Here is a 7168-nt window from a genome sequence, read left to right as displayed (position 1 = left end):
TACCACATTTTCTTGATCCATTCATCTATTGAGGGGCATCTGGGTTGGTTCCATATCTTAACTATAGTAAATAATGCTGCAATAAACATAGTTGTGCTTGTAGCTTTGGTGTGGCCTTGTTTGTGATCATTTGGGTAAATGCCCAAAAGTGGGATTGCTGGGTCCTAGGGAAGTCTTCTGAGGAGCCTCCATACTGCTTTCCAAAGTGGTTGAACAAGTTTACACTCCCACCAACAATGCAGTAGGGTTCCCTTCTGGCCAAGACTTGCCCAGGCTGGCCTGAGACTCATGATCTTCCTGCCTCAGCTTTCCCAGTGCTGGGATTACAGGTGTGAACTACCATACCTGGCTTATTTATTCTTGTAGTAAATACTTCTCATTTCAACCAGGTTCTACATCTCCTGCCCCTGGAGATATTTTAGTGTTTATATGTATATCTTGAAGAGTCAACTCTGAAAAACAGGAATTCACTTGCCTGAACATTGATGATATTCTAAGCAGTTACAATGCCTTTTGTTTTACTTTGGTTACCAATCATCCATGGTCTTGCAATCACTTTGTTTCAATAGCAATAAAAAAGAAAATGCATCATTAAGAGATATTTTTAAAGGTTATTACTTGTTGGAAATATAAAGGGGTTATATAGAAAAATGGAATTTTAGCTGGATGCCGGTGGGTCATGTCTGTAATCCTAGCTACTCAGGAGGCTGAGATCTGAGGATCTCGGTTCAAAGCCACTCTGGGCAGGAAAGTTCATGAGACTCTTATCTCCAATTAACCACCAGAAAACTGGAAGTGGGGCTGTGGCTTAAGAGGTAGAGTGCTCACCTTCAGCTGAAGAGCTGAGGGGCAGTGCTCAGGCACAGAGTTCAAGCCCCACAACCAACCAAAAAAAATAGGAAAAAAAGAAAAATGGAATTTTAATTCATTACTTCTGTCAATGATTTCATGGGGTCTTTACTTTTCTAGGCTAAAATGTGAGCTCAGTCTTCATTGTTGAGGGGCTGAAATGGCTGGTGGGAAACACCCTTGTTTGTGAAAGGCAGCAGCTGGCCCTGGATCCAGGTGCCTTCGTCAACGCTCTACAATTTACTTTGGGACACTAGTTTACCTCTCCATGCTATCTCCTCATCTGCTCAATGCTGTAAGAACCAAATGAGATCATGGATCATTCTGAATTGCAAAGCACTATCAAAATACAAGTTAATATTTATCTGCCAGTAACTATTGTTTACATAAGATCAAATATTTACTTAACACTGCTCACATTTCAACCACTTCCTCTCTACTGTCAGCTAAACCAGCTTTCTTGCTTTTTATAGATTTCTGGTTCTGGAGATCTCAGCTTTTCCCTCCCTCCCTCCCTCCGTCTTTCTCTCTCTCCCCTTCTCTCTCTTTCTTCCCCCTCCCCCACCCTGCCACCTGTATCTTTCTGTTTCTATGAGTGATGCTAAGAAACTATAACATAGAGATTAATGTCATCTAGCTAATACTAGATGGTCATAGGCCATTAATAGCCTCTCAGAGTTGTCAAATTCTCATTCCAGGCTCCACTGTAGACTGGATTAGAAACCCTGTAGGCAGGGCTCCGGTTGCTGATAGAGATTCTTGAGTGTTTTGAGACATGTTTCTCTGTATGCCCAATCTGGCCTCTCAATCTCCTAGGCGCAAGCAATCATCCTGTCTGACTAGCAGGACTATCATGATTCCTGCCCTAAGCTCAGGAATTGGTGGGTTTTTTTTGTTACGGTTGTGGGGCCTGAACTCTGGGCCTGGGCACCGTCCCTCAGCTCTTCAGCTCAGGGCTAGCGCTCTACCACTTGAGCCACAGCGCCACTTCCGGCTTTTTTCTTTTTGCTTATGTGGTGCTGAGGAATCAAACCCAGGGCCTCATGTATGCAAGGCAAGTGCTCTACCACTGAGCCACCTTCCCAGCCCAGGAACTGGTGTTTTAACAGGGCCTCAGGGTATTTCCATGTCTTCCATGGAGAGCCCTGGCTTAGGCTTTTCCATTCCAGTTAGTCATCTATATGTCAAAAGTATATCTTCTTTGTAATATTTAAAATTTCTATTTATTTATTAATTTATGTTTGAATTCAGCACCTGAGCACTGTCACTTAGCATTTTCATTCAAGCCTGGCTCTCTATCATTTGAGTGACAGCCCCACTTCTGACTTTTTAGAGAGAAGAGTCTTCCATACGTTATTGTCCAGGCTGGCTTTGAACCACAATCCTCAGATTTCAACCGCCTGAGAAGCTAGGATTATAGGTGTGAGCCACGGGCACCCAGCTATTTTACTTCTTATGTATAATTAAAAAATATATTTGTAGTTGTACAAAGGGGTTTTACTTCAACCTGTCAGTTTATGAGAACAACGTTCCTTATAATATTAATAACAACATGCCATATGCTAGTACAATAAGCAATATAATTATTTCTGTCACCTCCCTTTTTAGACTAATATTTATCAGGAACCTGGGTGACTTAAAACATAGAATAGTGACTTTTGCTAAAAACTCTCTTGAGGCTTTCTGTTCTTACTTAGAGACAATCCAGAGCATGTGTGATGACCCAGAGGTCATCTGTAACTGACCTCTGTGACCAGGTCATCTCAGGCTGACCCTATGGCTGCCTGCAGAGCTTCTGCCCCTACTTTTACTTTCAATGTCTGCTCCGTATTCCTTGGCTGTCCATCATTCCTTCTCACCCCAAGGCAAGTACCTGTTCTTTCCTCTGTTTCCTTCTACATTTTTGTCTCACTGGCTCTCAGTTCTTACTTCTTATAAATGGCTCGATGTCATCATATCTTCAATATTTCTCAATGTTCACCATCTGACACATTTTTCTCTACATCCTGCCATCCTCCCTTATGGTGCAAACCCAGACCCTAGGGCAGGGTCAGCCTCAAGCAAGGGTCTAATCTATCTGGGTTAAATGAAGGAGAAGGTCCTCCTGGGGTCCAGGCATCCTGGAAGAGTGTCTCTTCACATTATGTCATCCCATGAAGAGTCCCTAGGTTATACCATCCCATAAAGCTTTGCAACTGGTAGCGTCTAACTCAGGGTTCTCAACCTCTAATGTTTGGGTATATTCCAGAGACTGAAATAGGTACACTTTGTAAAACTTCCTTGGTAACTACAATGTTCTCAAACACACTGCTTATGTGGTAGAAAGCTCAGTGTCAATATGCAAAGATGAGAGGTGGACAATACTACCAACCACAGAAGAACCCATAGGATGTGCAGATACAGCAAAGATATTCAGGATAAGGAATTGGCTTATGTCACCATGGAGGCTGACAAGGACAAAATTCTGGAGTCAACATCTCAGTTTGAGTCCAAAGGCTAGACACTATTGTAGAGCCTATAAGAAGCAATGTTCTGTCTTACTAGGGGGATGGTCAAGCTTTTGTTCTAGTCAGACATTCACCTGATTGGTAGGAGCCCACCTTCATTAGACAGGACAATATGCTTTATTCAGTGTATTTATTGAAAGGTTAGCTTTATTCACAAACATGACTATCTGGGCACCTAGTGGCCCAGTCAAGTTGACACATAAAATGAAGCATTACATGGCATGTTATCACTGAGCTGGTTGTTTCTAGGGTGGTTTTAATTCTATCATCTCAATGCCTTGCTTTTGTCTAGAACTCTTTTTTTTCTTTCATTTCCCCAGAAAAGAATTGAGCCTTAATGCCAAGGCACCTGTCTTGATGGAACACAGCACAGATGACCTAATCCAAGCCCCATCTAAACTCTAGTTACATGCAACATGCTCAGGCCTTTTCTAAAAGAAAGCATACAAAGGAAAGTTAAGTAGTTAACAAACAAGGTTTTATTATTATTTTTTGTTTAGTTGCTTGTTTGTTTCAGTGCTTTTACTTTCAACTGTCTTGAAAGGTAAAGATGAATAAGTCTTTGGTACATTTTCAGTGTCTTTTAGGGAACTCCAGCTTTCTGTCACTCAAGCAAGTTAATAAGAATTGTGTCAGTGAAGCCATGCGTCTTGGTGAATAGCTTTCCTCAAATGTCTAACAGCTCAGGGCCTGGGGAAATCCTTAGTGAAGAAAGTGGCAGTGCTATTCATATTCAGATATAAATACAAAAGTTTTATTTACCAGCACCGCCAGCTTTTGGCTCTCCTTTGTGACAGCTCAACAGAGGCTCTTCTGTGCATCCCCTCCAAATCGTGAGCATTAGCCTTCAGCTAAGCACAGCTTCCTCTCTGGATGCTTTTCTCCCACTATCTTGAAGAATGGTTCAATGAAAAAACTGTTTCCACAAAACAAAAAAGGAAAGATAATTATTTAACCCCTGAGAATTATTTTTAAAAAGCTTGTGTGTACAACGTACCCCTCCATGTGAATCACATTAAATCCTAATATTTTCATTTGAATTGAAGACACAATTCAGCAGGTTCTTTCTCTCTTCATGGAAATAAAAGAAGTTTGCAATGGAGGCACAAAGCTTTTGAGGGGGGAATAATGCTCACCACAGCGTCCATGTGGATCACCTGCTGTCACAGGAAGGTACTCTCAAGTTTCTCCTATACAAAAACAAAATAAAAGAAAGGTGGAAGTCTCTCATCAAGTGAATGGAGGGTGCTGTCTGTCTTCTGTCCATCAGAAGGGTTAGCCATGGGTGCTGTCACAAGGTATTTGTGATCCCACTGGGCAGAGATTGGTGGATGGGAGTTTGTAGAACAGACAGTAGCTGGGAAGGAGGCAGGAGCATGCTGAGGGGTGGACAGTGCCAGTTGTGTCTCTAGAAAGATCTCAGAAGGGGAGCTAACAGGTGAGAAACAAGGTTGGAACAACAAAAGCTGGATCCTTGACTCTTCTCTCTCCTTGTTCCATGAGCATCCCTTTCTCGACACTAGAGGCAACTTCCTTCCTAAAAGTGACCCATGCAGTACCCAAACTCAAAGTCAGCAAGCCCAGCCAAAGCATCCCTCTGATGGTTCAAGAGTTAATTAAAAGAAATTTATCTATTCATTTGTTTTTAGTGCTAGGGATCAAATCCAAAGCCTTGTTCATATTAAGCATTCCTTCTTCTCTACCACCGAGCTGTACTCCAATCCCCTCCCCACCTTCATTTTAAATAGAGGTTTGACTATCATTATAGACAAGTAATTGTATTTGTCCTATGGTTTTCCTGTGTTTCACATTCTTTTCTTACAGTTTTCACATTTTCTGAAGTCAAGAATCTATGAATCAAGTGCTGAGATTTATTTCACATGGTTTGCACAGGGAGTCCTGGTTGGATTCCATCACAGATCTCAGTTGTGGCTGTGTGTGTGTGTGTGTGTGTGTGTGAATGTGTGTGTGTAAATGTGTGTGTGTGAATGTGTGTGTGTGAGAGAGAGTGTGTGTGAATGTGTGTGTGAATGTATATGTGTGTGAGTGTGTGTGAATGTGTGTGTGTGTGTGTGTGAATTTGTGTGTGAATGTGTGTGTGAATGTGTGTGTGTGAATGCGTGTGTGAGTGTGTGTGAGTGTGTGTGAATGTGTGTGTGTGTATGTGTGTGTGTGTGTGTGAAAGGTAGACAGTGAGAGAAAGAGAGAGAGAAAGAAAGTCAGGGATCAGTGGGGATCTGCAGATCATCATTATAGGAAGATTTCATAAAGGGCTCTTTTCATTTTTTTGCCAGTCCTGGGACTTGAACTCAGGGCCTAGGCACTGTCCCTGAGCTTCTTTTGCTCAAGGCGAGTACTCTACCACTTGAACCAATGTCAGTTGCAGCCTTTTCTGTTAATGTGGTACTGAGGAATCGAACCCAGAGCTTCATGCATGTTAGGGAAGCATTCTACTACTAAGCCAAATTCCCAGCCCTAAAGGTTCTTTTCAAAGTAGAGAAAGCTACCTACCAAGCACAGAAATGGAAACTATTTTTTGGTGCCAGGCCTGGGTGCTGTGCCTGAGCTATTTTGCTCAAAGCTAGTGCTCTACCACTTGAGCCACAACTATACTTCCAGCTTTTTTTTGAGGTTAATTGGAGATAAGACTCTTAGACTGTCCTGCCTGGGCTGGCTTTTGATTATGATCTTCAGATATCAGCCTCCTGAATAGCTAGAATTACAGGCCTGAGTCACCAATGCCCAGGGGGAAACTTTTATATAGCCATCAGCTAGGAAGAAAGTCTGCTGCCAAGGCTCAGGAAGATGCAACAGCAGGGCCCAAGAGTCTACCTGGAGATGGGCAGCAGAGCAAAGAGAGGCATGCACTACCACCTATTAAGCTCTGTTCTGTGCCTGTAAACAGGAGGCAGCCTCCTCCCAGCTCTGTGGGAATCAGGCTGACATCTGTGCGCACACCTGGACCCTATTTCTCTTCTTGCCCAGCCCAAGCCTCTACACATTGGCCCCTGTACAACTGGCTTCGCTTTTGGAATTTATAGGGGCTGTTTGCCTTACTCACCTCTATGGATCTTCTGTCGCCACCAGCATCATTCATCATGCGCTTGGTGCCTGGAAGGCCGGCGTGCAACGACACATATGAAAAGGCAGTTAGGTAGTTTAGGTAGTTAACAGAGCAGCTCCAGGTCGCAGGGACTCATTTTCCTCTTCTGTGAAAGTGATCTGATTATTTTATGACAGCTAAAAGAATATATATTACATATATGATATATATAGAGATTGATATACATTCATATATATTGATATAATATGAGTCTAGCTACTCACGAGACTGAGATCTGAGGATTGAGGTTTGAAGCCAGTCTGGGCAGGAAAGTTTATGAGACTTATTTCAAATTAACCAACAAAAATCCGAAAGTGGAACTGTGCCTCAAATGATAGAGCAGCAGCTTACAGCAAAAAAGCTCTGGGCCAGCTCCCAGGCCCTGAGGTTAAGCCCCAGCTCTCTCTCCCTCTCTCTGTGTCTCTGTCTCTGTATCTCTGTCTCTGTCTTCTCTCTCTCTCTCTCTCTCTCTCTCTCACATACACACATGATGCAGAAGCAGCAGAAAGTTGCTAGTATTAGGATGAAATCATTCTTATCAGGTCCTGACAAAAATTAGTAGGATGTATGAAGATGTCATGGCTGCCTGTTTGTGACAATACTTTTCAAAGACTTTCTAAAGGTCCCAAAGAGCTGTCTCATTCGACCTGCACCACCTGCTTTGTGCATATGCACAGAATTCTGTAACAAAATTGATCTTTAACATTCT

The 7168-nt window shown here is 42.6% G+C and overlaps 1 long non-coding RNA gene across 1 annotated transcript; it reads right to left on the bottom strand.

Annotated features, from left to right (window-relative positions):
• Positions 1–3617: 3617 nt before the first annotated feature.
• On the bottom strand, positions 3618–6605 carry LOC122121965. Its single transcript, XR_006150065.1, has 3 exons — positions 6418–6605; positions 4493–4546; positions 3618–4272 (listed from the first exon to the last, which is right to left on the bottom strand). It is a non-coding gene; the product is annotated as an uncharacterized LOC122121965 (long non-coding RNA).
• Positions 6606–7168: the final 563 nt, after the last annotated feature.

The sequence above is a fragment of the Dipodomys spectabilis genome, unplaced genomic scaffold (genome assembly GCF_019054845.1).
Source record: "Dipodomys spectabilis isolate Male_0828 unplaced genomic scaffold, ASM1905484v1 ptg000199l, whole genome shotgun sequence".
NCBI lineage: Eukaryota > Metazoa > Chordata > Mammalia > Rodentia > Heteromyidae > Dipodomys > Dipodomys spectabilis.
Note: the sequence above shows the minus strand (reverse complement) of the source record. Positions and strands in the feature narration are given on the sequence as shown.